Raw genomic sequence first — 13,825 nt, 5'->3', positions numbered from 1 at the left:
AGAAGAAAAAAATAGCAAATAGTATGCTTTGATCTGCATTCAGACTCCGTAGTTCTTTCTTTGGATGTGGATAGCATTTTCCTCATGAGACTTTGGAGGTGTCTTAGATCCTTGCATTGCTGGAAGAACTGAGTCTATCAAAGTTAGTCTTTGAACAACGTAGCTCTTACTGTGTTCAATGTTCTCCTGGTTCTACTCACTTCACTCAGCATCAGTCCATACTAGTCTTTCTAGCTTTTTGTGATACACTGTATCAAGAGAAATATAACATCCAGGAATAGGTGATAGTGCTATGATACTTTACTCTGGTGAGACAGTAACCAAAGTATTATGTTTTTCAGATCTGGGTATAACAGGAAGGATGTTAACAAGCTTAAGAGCATGTTTGTTTCAGACAGCAGGGTGGATGGTAAGACCTAGGAGCTCTTAGGTTACATCAGCAGGTCAGATGGTAGTGCTTGGGGGTCTGGAGAGAGCATAGGGGCAGGGCAGAGATGATAAGGCCTGGAGGACCTTAGGATGAAGTGGTAGGGCAGCTGGTAAGATCTAATAATGATATGGTAATACTGTATCTCAAAGCAAGAATTGTACTTGGTGACTCCCTGCTAAACTAGGGGGTGTACCCTGTCACTCTTCCTTTCTAGTAGCTACTTTGAGGCAGGAAAAGGGAAGGCAAAACAGCTCTGAATTTTGGTGGATTGAGAGTGGGGAAAGGAAGGAACTTAGACTTGTTCTACTTGGCCCCAGAGGGAAAAACTAGGAATAACAGGTAGAAGTTACGGGAAGCAAATTTAGTCTTCAAGTATGAAAAAAACTTATTAACAGTTAGAACTATCCTAAAGTAGAATGGGCTGTGTGAGTAGTGCTATCCAGTGCTCTTTTTGGAGATCATAAAACAAAGTCTGGTTGACCACATCTGGTTATGTGTTTTGAAGATGGTATCTTTGTCCTGATATAAGCTGGTCCTCTCTGAGGTACCTTCCAACTCTAAGATTCTCTAATTCTTTATGACCCTACAAGGAGGTAGACAAACTAATTGTGTAGTAAGAATTCTTACTATCTAACACCATATAGTCCAAATGGACCCTTGTTTCCCCTATGACATTATAAAAATAAAATAGTCTCACGTTGTCTGTGTCCTTTAAGGAGGATTTGTGGGAAAAACATGGACAAGAATCAAATAGGAAGAAAAATCCTAGAGGAGTTGTGATCTAGTTGGAAGAGAATACTTAAAAAGAAGAGCACTAACAGGTGAGGGGGGGGCGTACAATAGGAGTTGACTAATTTCAGATTTGTCTTAAAATAAATCAGCTGTATTCTTTGTACCTAGTTATTTTCCATTTCATTGTATAGTTTCAGTTTTTGTTTTTTTCCATCACGATTTTCAGGTAGACCAATAATTTTTAAATTGTCACTCCTGGATCTATTTTCCAGGTCAGTTGTTTTACCAATGAGGTATTTTACATTTTCTTCTATTTTTTCATTCTTTTGTTTCTGTTTGATGCTTAATCTCTCATAGAATCATTAGCTTCCATTTGCCTAATTCTAATTTTTAACAAATTGTTTTCTTCTTTAGATTTTTTACCTCCTTTTCCATTTGGCCCATTTTACTTTTTAAGGAGTTCTTCTCAGTGAGTTTCTGTGTCTCCTTTTCCATTTGGCCAATTGTATTTTTTAAGGTCTTGTTTTCTACAGTTAATTTTTGTCCTTCCTTTTGCAAGCTATTGACTTTCTCTTGCATTCCTCTCATTTCTTTTCCCAATTTTTCTTCTACTTCTCTTATTTGACTTTTAAAATCCTTCTTGAGCTCTTCCAAGAAGGCTTTTTGGGTTTGAGACCAGTTTATATTCTCCTTTGAGTTTTTGGATATGAGTATATTGACAGTGTTGTCCTCTTCTGAATTTGTGCCTTGATCTTCCCTTTCCCCATGATCAGAATCTGTGGTCATTGTCCGTTTCTGCTTTTTGCTCATGGTGTTTGCCTATTTCCTGACTTAAAAAAAAAAAAGTTGAGCTCTCCTGCTGGAGCACAGGGGTGCTGACCCAAGCTTCTTATGCTGGGAGCCTGGGACCTGGTCACTGGCTTTGTGTGCTGCAGCCTCAGATGCTGGCAGTTGGAGGCTGTAGAGTTCTGGCAGCTTACCTGGTGCGGGGCTGGGGTCAGCAACACTGGAGCTCTTGGGGTGGGGGGTGGGGAATCTGGCCCCTGGGAGACGCCTGCTCACTCAGGTGTTGGACTTGAATGTTTGGCTTCTTCTTACCTGGGCCTAGCAGTTGTATGTTTGGCTGCTGGAAGATGTATGTCAGCCTGGGGCTTTGCACTTCCAAGAATTGTGCTGGAGACTGCTGTTGCATGTGGTGGTTTTCTGAGCTGGTATGTACTCCTTCCCCTGCCTATATATTGAGGCAGTGGCTGGGGGAGTGGGGGTGGGGGCGCTGATGTTGGTGCTTGCCTGCTTCACCACCCTGGGGCTCCGGATCTTTCTCTGGTTTGCTGAGGTGGGGCTTGCCACTGGCTTGCTGGGACACCTCCAGTCCTGTACTGCTCTCCTACCCCCACCCCCCCTCAGCGAGAGGGGCTTTTCCCATTAATCCCCCAAGCTTCCTGCTACAATACTGCTGTACTCCCATCTTTCTGCTGGTTCAGCTGTTCCAGGGTTTTTCCTGAGGCGATATTTTCTGGGCTTTCAGAGGTTGGTAAAGGAGAGTGAGAGTGACTTAGTTCTTATTCTGACATTTTGATTCCCAGAAGTTTAACTATTTCATTGTATAGTTCTTTTACACATTAAGTTTTGACATTTACTAAGGGTATTTGGGGAAGTTGTTAATGTAATTATCATTTATTTTAACTGTAATAGAAAACCCTAGATAATTTATTAATAGCTTGAGTCATTAGCTCTTTTTTAGTCATACTTAAGTTGTTATGAACTAGTTTTTTGGTTCAGTGATCAGAATTTGTCATGTAAGGCATTCTATACATCAAAGTTCTAAAACTTGGGTAATTTAGCTTATCTTTTTCAAAATTTATATTTGCCCTTAAGGAGCTTACATTATCATGGGGGAAGACAACATACAAGGAGGAAACCATAAAGAGGTTGAGAGGGAAGAGGGTGGCTAGAAGTCAGAGAAATTGTAAAACAGTTCAGCCAGGTGAGAAATAAGGAGATGTTTTGAACTAAGCTCCCTCCTAAAATGGAGGGTTTAGAGTTCATTGCTTTCCCCCCACCCCACACCCTCCCACCTCTGCTCAGTTTTCCAGTCAGAAGGGCAAAGGGCAAAGTGATGTGGTGGAGTACCAAGACCAGTGGAATCTTGTTAGATGATGAGGTTCTCCTGGTAATGAACTTCCTGGGGCAAGGTGGAGTCAGAGAAGTCACAAAGTTGTACAGGTGAGAAAGGAGGAGGAGGAGGGAGGAGGAGGAGGAGAGAGAGAGAGAGAGAGAGAGAGAGAGAGAGAGAGAGAGAGAGAGTACTTACGCATTATGGATGTGCTTACATATGTATATACAAAATATAACATGAATACAAGGTGGTTTGGGGAAAGGACACTAGCAGCTGGGAGGATCAGGGTTATTCTCCTCCTTAATTATGTGCCTTAATTATGTCTCATTCACAACAGTGGCTATTCCAAACCTTCTTGTCTGTCAAGTCTCCCATAATACCTCCTACCCTAACCCTCACAGCTGAGGAACTTTGCCTCATACTAGGAACACTCCTCTCTCCTGGTTCTCCTGCTCAGTCTCCTTTGCTGGATCCTCCTCCATATCTAACCACAGGTGTCCCTCAGGGTTTTGTCCTGGGCCCTTTTCTTTTCTCCTTCCCTTCTACTTTACTTAGTGATCTCATCACTTCCTGTGGGTTCAATTGTCGTGTCTATGTTGTTAATTCTGAAATTTACCTATCTGGCACCAGCCTCTTTGATGATCCTCCATTCTTGTGACCGTAACTGCCTTTCAGACATCTTGAACTAGATATCCAGTAGACATCTTCGTACTCAACATGTCCAAAATGTAATTCAAAGCCTTTCCCTCTAAAACTTCCTCCCCCTTCTAACATTCTTCTTTGGCTCAAAACTTAGGAGTCACTCTTATCTCCTCACTATCTTCTTACCCCCCTATATCCAACCTCTTGCCAAGGCTTGTCAATTTCACCTTTGCAACATCTCTCAGTGACACCCCCATTCTCTCCTGACACTGCCACTACTCTAGTGCAGGCCCTTATCACCTCACACATGGACTATTGCAATAGCCTGATGGTAGGTCCGCCTGCCTCAAACCTCTCCCAACTCCAGTCTGTTCTCCAGCCATTAAAAGTGGTTTTCCTGAAATGCAGGTCCAGTCACCCCCTATTCAGTAAACTCCAGGGGCTTCCTGTTGCCTCCAGAAGCAAATACAAAATGCTCTGTTTGGCATTCAAAGTCCTTCATAACTTAGCTTCCTCTTACCTTTCCAGTCTTCTTACGCTTTACTTCCCAATATGTGTTCTTTCATCTGGTGACACTGGCTTTGTGGCTGTCCATGAACAAGACACTCCATCTCTCAGGCTCCAGGCATTTTCTCTTGTCTGTCCCCCATGCCTGGTATGCTTTTCCTCCTCATTTCTGCCTCCTGGCCTCTGTGGCTTCCTTCGAGTTCCAGCTAAAATCCCATCTTTTACAAGAAGCCTTTGCTAACCTGTCTTAATTCTAACACCTTCCTGCTTTTAAAATGGACTGTCTTTTGCGTCTTTTTGTAATACCAGGGCTTAGCACAATGCCTGACACATAGTAGGGTGCTTAATAAATGTTTATTAGTTGTTTAATTGATACTTCACCAAAAACGTTGGGGCCATTTGTAGTGAACTTCCTCCTATCTGACAGCAAACATCTCTCCTTGCTGTTTTCTCCTACATAAGAAGATGACCTTCTGGTCCAGGCCAGTTCCTCTACAAGCAACTTTGAGCCTCTCCCCTCTCATGTTCTTTACTAGATAACCTCTATCATCACCACTGTCTTATCTTCAATCTCTTCCTGTCTAGTGGCTTCTCATTCTCCTTTGCTGATTCTTCACATATGTCACACTCATTTATCATAAGTTTTCCCCAAGTGTCTGTCCTGGGAGGGTCTTATCTTTGTATGGTATTATTTAAGAGCTCATTAGCTCTGCAGGATTCAGTTATCATCTCTATGCTGATGATTCTCACATCTCTGTGTCCTACCTCAATCTCTTGTGTGCTCTAGTTTTGTTTTTTGGTCATCTTTAATTGGATGTCATATAAGCTTCTCAAATTCAAAATTTCCCAAACTGAGTTCATTGTTCCCCTCCACCCCCAGCCTTCTTGTCTTTCCAACTTTCCAGTTATTCTCTACAGTGAGAGAGAAGGTGTATTTAATTATCTTTTTTAGAATATTCATTGGGTTTTTTCCCCCCCAGTTACTCAGAGTTTGACTTCCTAGTAGGACTGCAGTCCTACTTTCTCTCCTTAGCTCTGGTCATGAATCACTGACTGCCTATTAAGTATTTGAATTTCAACTTCCATATACAGAGCCCATTATCTCCCAAATCCTCTCCTCTTTTGTTCTTTACTATTATGATTGAGGGTACCTCCATCCCCATCCCCTAAGTTACCCAGATTTTCAACTTCATTTTTATTCTCAACTCTTCACTCCCACTTACTCTACATCTCCAGTCTGTTGATGAATCTTATGGTATCTACCTTCACAACATCTCTCATTCATCTCCTTACTTAGTCATAACACTAGGTCTGGTCCTCGTTACCTTATGTCTGAAATATTGCCTTCCAACTGTTCTTACCTAGTCTTTCCGTTCCAGTCTATGTGTCGCTTAGCTGCCAAGGTCACATTTCCAAAGTGTATTTGACATTGCCACTCCCTCTTCCCCCCATTCAGAAAATTAAGGTATGTCTCTTTTACCCTTCCTACCTTTCCAGCTTTGGTAAAATTTACTTTCTTGCACAAACCATGTAATTCAGCTACACTGACCTTTATACTATTCCTAGTGCATGACATGTCCTCTGAGGTCTCCATTCTTTTGTACTGGCTGTTCTCCAGGGTTGGAGTGTTTTCCTTCCTCATCTCCACCTTTGTCTCCCTGGTTTCCTTCAAGACTCAGGTCATATGCCACCCAGTTCCCCATACTGCTTGTGATTATCTTCCATATATTGTTAATTTCCAATTAGTCAATCAAAAAACATTTTTTAGGTGCCTACTATATGCCAAGCATTATGCTAAACGCTAGGGATACAAAAAAGAAGCAAAAGACAGTCCCTGACCTCTAGGAGCTTACAGTTTAATGGACTCTAGTTATTTACAGTTTTTTTTTCTCTTACTGAAATCCATGTTTTTTGAAGATATTTTTGCCTTTCTTTGAATCCACAGAGCTAAGCATAGTGCTAGGAAGTACTTAATAAATGCTTGCTGATGTTACTTGACTTTATAAAAAATCAGTAATTCATTAAATGTTTATTAAACCTTCACTAAGTCAAAAATACCAAGCTAGTGATTTTTCCCCCCTGACATTTCTGTTTCATTGGTTTAGGGGACTCTCATTGAGGCAATGTCCTATACTAAAGCAGATCAGCACATGCTTAGCAATTTATAGTCTTAGAGTTGCCTGAGTCAGTGAGAAGTTTAAGTGGCTTATAGTCAGTTGACTTGCATCTGACGCCTTTCAACTTGTTTTGACTCTTGAGGCCAACTCCCTACTATTGTGGCAGTCTGATATAAAAATAAAATATGCCATAGTTACTGAAACAATATAATGTAATGCAAAGAACAATGTAATTGGGGTCAAGAGAAACCTGAGTTTAAATCTTGTCCCCTAGCATTAGCCGTTTGGGCTAATGGGCCTGTGTCAGACTCAGGTAAATCTAGGACATAAATAAGAAATTAGGGATTACAACAGAATGTTTTAAAAACTATCTATTATGGGAATCTTAAAGAATATACTTATTTTTTTCAGCCTCTTTTATATGCTTTGCAAAAATTGTTCAATAATAAACACACTTGTAAACAATATATGAAATAAAAATAAGAGACTAAATGAAGATTAAATAATGTTAACTTAAATAATGAATATATTAAAGACCAAATCATGGAAACAAAAATTTTTATTGAAGAAAATATTCATAGTGAAACCAGATTTATTCCTTATGGCTAATATAGTCCTTGGGAAAATACATATCTCTGGACACTTATGTTAACAAAAGAAAGTAATGCAATTACTTTAAGTAATGCATTCAGTATGCAATTCAATATGTATCTTAATCATCAGAATTCAGTTTATAAAACTGCAGTTTATAAAAACAAACTCCTACTCTTGCCTTGTTTTCCTCCAGTCTCCTTGCCTGGCTTCCTTGTGTGCCCTTGATCCCACCTTCTCCAACAGATTGCATTCTCCGTCATCCTTTTTGTTCTCGAATCTTCAATGATTTCCCTTCAGCTGGTTACTTCTTTACTATAAACTTTAAACATGCCTCTTTCTCTCAACAACAGAAACCTTCCCTGGACCATACCATCTACTCAAACATTCATCCTACTTTCTTTCTTCCCTTTCTTAGCCAAACTCCTTGAAAAAGCTATCTACACTTACTACCTTTATGTTCTTTGCACTCCTATGCAGTATGGCTTTCGATCTCATTAGTCAACTGAAATTGCTGTCTTCAGCGTTAGTGATTTCTTAATTGCCAAGTCTGATGGTTTTTTCTCATTCTTCATCCTTCTTGACCTGTCTACTTCATTTGATACTATTGACACCACCTTGTCCTCCTGGATACTCTCCTCTGGGTTTTCATAACATGATTTTCTCCTGAAATGCCTCATACTTATCTAGCTGCTCTTTCTTGATCTTCTTTGCTGGCTTGTCATCTATGTCATTCCCTCAAACTGGCTGTTCCCTAAGGTTTTGCCTTAGTCATTCTTGGCCCCCTCCCTCTTCATTCTCTCTTTTGGGAACCTCATTCTCTTCCATGGTTTTAACTGTTATGTCTGTGCAGATGACATTGATATCTAGATAAACATATGGATATGTACATGTAGGGATGGCCTTACTCTCTTTCCTGAGCTTTCACATCACTAACTGCATATTTGACATTTCAGATAGGAAGTTTGGACACATCTTAAATGCACTATGTCTGAAATGTTATTCATTATCTTTTTTCCAAAAAAACCCTTCCCTCACATAAACTTCCTATTTCTGTTGAAAGCATCACTATCCTACCAATCTCCTAGGTTCATAAACTTCGGATTATTTTGTAATCCTCATTCTCTCTCACTCTGTGGTATCCAATCAGTTGCTATGTCTTCTTGTTTCTACCTTTTATGACATTTTATGCATACAGTCCCTTCTCTCCACTGATTTAGCTACTCCTTCTGTCCAGGCCCTCATCAGTTCTTGCTGTGATTATTGCAAAGGCTTCCAAACTGGTCTCCCCTGTCTCCAGTTGCTTACCATATTAGTCCATCAATGCTATACATTGTCGTCAAAGTAATTTTTGGTAAGGTTTAATCTGACCAGATGTCTGCCGTCAGTCAACTCCAGTGGCTTCCTAGTGCTTCTGGTATCGAGTATAAACTCCTCTCTTTAGCTTTTAAAATCTCATTGGACAATCCTCTACTTTTTGCCAAACTGGCCTATCATAGGAAAAGAGTGTATAGAATACTCTGCCTCCTACCTCTATGTCTTTGCATCGGCTCCTCACTCTTCCTCCCTCTGCCTTTCAAATCAGTGATCACATCTCTTGCATCTGATCCCTTTTCTTTCTACTCAGTTACCATCTTAGTGACATGGGCTGCCCCATGTGCTTGGAATGTACTCCCTGTTTTTCTCTAACTCATAAAGCCTTCCCTTAAGATGCAACTCAAGTACTATCTTACATATCCGTTCCCTCTCTTCCATCCATTGGTGGCCTCCTTCCCAAATGACCTTGTGTTTAAGTGTTCAGGGGCTTCAAGGTCCCTAGCACTCTACACTGAGATACCTTAAAGATCTAGTGCTCTGGACCTCAGAGGTCCAAGGAGGCCTACCCCAAGAAGTTGAAGTTTAGCTCAAGAATTCAGGGAACTGAGCAGGGCCAACCAACCAATTCAAAAATACAGCAGAAGGTGTAACCTGGCACCTGGCACAGAGTCCCAGTTCAGGAATTAAAGCTGGAGAGATAAGAAATTAAAAAAAAAACACTTTTATTAAATTAAATTAAAATTACTGTAGATGTAGAGATTATCTGAAAGTAGGTGATAGTAATTCTAAAAACTCCAAGCAAGGATCAAAGGAAGACATGTATTTTCCACAAGGACTGCATAGATACCTAAAAAAAAATACCCCAAATATCTAAATAAATAAAATACCTAAAAAAGAAATACATAAAAGCAAGAGATAAACAGTGGCAACTGTTCCAGTTATATTTGGTAAATAAAAATTTACTTAGTTTTGTGACAAATTACTTTTTAAAAATTTTGTCCTATAAGCACTTTTTCCAGTTGATCAGGTTTTAAACTTGGTATTATCCTTAGCTCCTCACTCTTCTTTACCTTGTATATTGAATCAGTGATCACACCTCTTGCATTGATCACTTCTTTGTACTTACAGTTACCACCTTAGTCCAGGCTCTCCCACTTCTCTCTAGATTATTTCAACAGCCTCTTAATTGGTCTTCTTGACTCCAGTCTCTCCATTCTCATCTACCCCTATCCTCTCTTTAATCTTTTTTTTTTTAATTCTCAACTTAAGCTACAAAAAAGGGCATTTCCATATATGTAACAGTGCACCATAAGAGTACTGTGTATGAAACTATGGATCTCTTATTTCCCACTGCTTATTTTTTTTTAATGTGTATAATTCCATCTGTTACTTCCAAAATTGCCTGTCCCCAATTAAAAACCCAAGAAGATAGCAGAAAAAAAATTGAAAACTCTTGCAACATATAAGCATAGTCAAGCATGGCCATATCCAAAAATGTATGTCACTTTCTATACATTGAGTGCTCTGTGACAAAGTAGATAAAGTAAAGTGCTTCATCAGGTCCTCTGGAGATGTAGTGATCATTGCCTTGGTGAAGGTTCTTAAGTCTTTTTAAGTTGTTGATAATGTTGTACTTTAAGAATTGTTCTGCTTCTGTTCGCTTCAGTCTCCATCAATTAATTTTACTCAGGATTCTTTGAAATCATCTTTTTCATAGTTTATTAGCATATAATAACATAATATGTTTAGGCATTCCCCAATTGATGGATACTCCCTTACATTTTAGTTTTATTTTCCCTCTTCCCCTTTTTATTCTGTCCTTCAGTATCTGGAAGTCTGTTTTCCTTAGGATTTTATCCTCTCTGGTATTTTCCTCCCCCTTAGTCCTCTACCATCATCCCTGCTTATTTCCCTGCAGAATTTTATGTGTTTTTACACCAAACTCTGTGTGTGTGTGTGTGTGTGTGTGTGTGTGTGTGTGTGTGTGTGACCGACCTTTCTTTGGCCATTTCACGTGAGAGTAGTGTCCAACATCCTCCGTCCCATCCTTTATGTTTGTATACTCTTCTTACAAAATACTCAGTTCCATCCTCTTCTTTCTTTCTATGCCAGAGTATTTCTTTTATCTCCTTTCTCTTCTCTTTTTCTTTCTTCAAACTCTCACAGTATAACCAGTCTACCCCTACACCGTCTGTTTTTCTTAGTCTTTCAGCTTTTAGTAAGCCCCTACCAGTCTCTGTGCTAAGTTCTGGGGATACAAAGAAGGGCAAAAGACAATACCTGCTCTCAGGGTGCTTATAATTTGATGGAGGTAATAACATGCAAACAAATATGTACAGACAAGGTATATATAGGATAAATAAAAAAATAATCAACTGAGGGAAGACATTGGGATTCAGAGGGATTGGGAAAGGCTTCCTGTAGAAGGTGAAATTTTATCTGGGACTTGAAGGAAGCCAGGGAAGGTAGTAGGTGGAGAAGAGGAGGGTGAGTATTCTAGGCATGGGGGACAACCAGTGAAAATGCCTGGAGCCTAGAGACAGAGTGTCTTGTTGAAAGAATCACAAAGCCAGTTTCACTGCATCAGAGTACGTGGGGGGCTGACAGGTGAAGGAAGACTGGAAATGGCAGAGGGGCTAAGTTTTAAGGAGCTTTGAATGGCAAACGGAGAATCGTGTATTTGATCTTGGAGGTGATAGGAAGTTACTGGGGTTATTGATTGGGGGTGGGGGTGGTAACATGGTTGGGCTTGCAATTTAGGAAAATCACTTTGGTGGCAGAATGGAGAATGGAGTGGAGTGGGGAGACTTGAGGCAGGCACACCTACCAACAGGCTATTTCAGTAGTCCAGACTTTGAGGGAATGGGGGCCAGCACCAGAGTGGTGGCAATGTCAGAGGAAAGAAGGAAGAGATGTTGGAGAGGTGGTGCATAGATGAAATTGACTAGCCTGAGGAACAGATTAAATTTGGGAGGTGAGAGATAGTTGGGAATTGAGAATGATTCCTAAGTTTCAAACAAGAGAAACTGGGAGGTTGGTGGTGCTACTCTTGATAGTAAATAGGGAAGTTTGGAAAGGTGAGGGAGGTTTTGGGAGAAAAGATAGTGAGTTCTGTTTTGGACATGTTGAGTTTAAGATGTCTGTTGGAGATAGTTTGAGATATCTAAAGGGCAGTTGGAGATGTAAGAGTGAGGTCATTAGAGAGGTTAAGGCTGGATAAGGAGATTTGAGAATCATCAAAATAGAGGTGATAATTAAATCCATGGGAGGTAATGAAATCACCAAGTGAAGTAGAGTAGAGAGAGTAGAGAAGAGGGCCCAGGACAGAGCCCTGTGGAATACCCATGGTTTGACCCAAATGAAGATCCAGCAAAAGAGACAGAGAGGGAAGCAGCCACATAGGTAGTAACAGAATTGGGATAGAGCGGTGTGCTGAAAACTAGAGAGAGGAAAGTATCAAGGAGATGGTCAGTCAAAGGCCATCACTCCCTCAGTTCTCTCTCCCACCCCAAAAGACATTAGGATTCTGAAGGGACACTTGTTTAGTCTCCTTTTATTGAAATATTAACACTACATCCTTTCTATTTCCACAAATAAATTTACCTTTCTAGGTTTCTCTTGATTCTTTTAAAATTTATAGTTCAAAAGTCACTTATGATTTTTTTCATCAGAAATATTTTTTTTAAAAAAAAAATCACTTTGGCTTTATCCTATTAGCTAAATGTTCATTTTATTTTCAGTTTTATTTATCTGTCTTCTGATTTTCAAAATTCCTTTTTTAGAATATGTTAGGAGATTATTAATTTGTTGATTTTTTAAATCAGCAAGTATTTATAAAGGACCTCCTTTGCTCCAAGTATTGTGTTACGTGCAGGGGATACAAGTGAAAGAATGAAACCATCTCTATTAGTAAGGAAATTATATTCCAATGGGAGAGACAGTAAATACATATAAAAACATATGCAGAATAAATATGAACATATACAAAGAGATGTTTAACTTTGCAGGTAAATTATTCTTAGTTACAAGTCAGTCTTTTGCTTTGAAATATCTTATTCCAGAATCCCCTCTCATTTAGAAGCCGCCAGGTGATTCTGGCAGCAGTCCTTTGATATTCAGACTGCTTTCTGGATGTTTGCAGTGTTTTTTTTTTTTCTTTGTTGTGGGAACTCTCAATTTTTACTACAACATTCCTTGGACTTTTTTCCTTTTGTGGTTTCTTTCAGGAGGTGATAAGTGGATTCTTTTTATCTTCAATTTGCTCTTTGGTTCCAGTAGATCTGGTCAGTTTTAATTTAAGATTTCTTGAAACATGATGTCTAGGCTTTTTTTTAAGTCATAGTTTTTCAGGAAATCCAATTCTTAAATTATTTCTCTTTGACCTATTTTCCAGGTCATTTGTTTTTTTGTATCAGATATCTTAAATTTTATTTTTTTTTAATCTTTTGTTCTAATATTTCCTACTGTCTCATGGAATAATTGATTTCTGTTTCATCTATTCTAGTTTTCAGGGAGTCCATTACTTAGGTAAGGTTTACCACTTTCTCTTCTAAGCTATTTATTCTTCTTCCAATTATTTCCACCAGAGCTCTTATTTCCTTGTGAACAGATCATTCAGCAGGGGCAGCAAGGTAAGCAGCATTGTATCTATTCAATCTTGCATCCTTTCAGTATTGAACTATGTCTTTAAATACCCATAATATAAAAGTGGGATGCAGAGAGATGCTGCTTATGAATGCTATACTATTGTATTCAGGCAAGTCCACTTGTCTATGCTTTAAAAGGTAATTAACCGAATCAAAATAAGTTACACATGTCTTGTCACCTGTTTTTTTTTTAAGTTTTACAAAAATTAGTGAAATGCTGGTGAATCTGTGTCTGTTGGTTTGCATGCCTAGATTTTCTTACTTTAGTGATATGGCATCTGTAATTTGGGATATAGAGGAGGGAAGTTAGCTTGAAATCACCATTAGTTAATATGGAAAGAAAGCATAAAATGTGTTTATTATGCTTTATAAAAGATTAATAAAAGTTGACAACTCAGAAATTTTTGATAACTCATTAATTTCCACCTAATTTTCAGAATCTAGAAGTTTGGAATAATGTGATATAAAAGGACAGGAAATTGTAAAAGTATCAGTCAGGATTATTTAAAAATATTTGTTGATCTAGAAATATTGATGACCAGTTATGACTTTAGGTGTACTATCTTGGATCTAGTATAATATAGTTTATATAATAATTATAGCTATTATGTGCATAGCACTTTAATGTTTGCAGCACTCTTTACATATCTAATCTCTTCTGATCCTCACAACAATCCTGTGAGAAAGGTGCTATTACCCCTGTTTTAGAACTGAGGTTGAGCGA

At 39.0% G+C, this 13,825-nt stretch overlaps 1 protein-coding gene across 8 annotated transcripts in view; it reads left to right on the top strand.

Annotated features, from left to right (window-relative positions):
* MAP3K4 (mitogen-activated protein kinase kinase kinase 4) overlaps positions 1-13,825 on the top strand; it is a 153,882-nt gene that overhangs the window by 70,770 nt on the left and 69,287 nt on the right. The window lies entirely within an intron of this gene.

The sequence above is a fragment of the Phascolarctos cinereus genome, unplaced genomic scaffold (assembly GCF_003287225.1).
Source record: "Phascolarctos cinereus isolate Bilbo 61053 unplaced genomic scaffold, phaCin_HiC Scaffold_5;HRSCAF=322, whole genome shotgun sequence".
In the NCBI taxonomy this organism is placed as follows: domain Eukaryota; kingdom Metazoa; phylum Chordata; class Mammalia; order Diprotodontia; family Phascolarctidae; genus Phascolarctos; species Phascolarctos cinereus.
The sequence above is the reverse complement of the archived record's forward strand: the minus strand, read 5'-3'. Positions and strand labels throughout refer to the sequence as shown.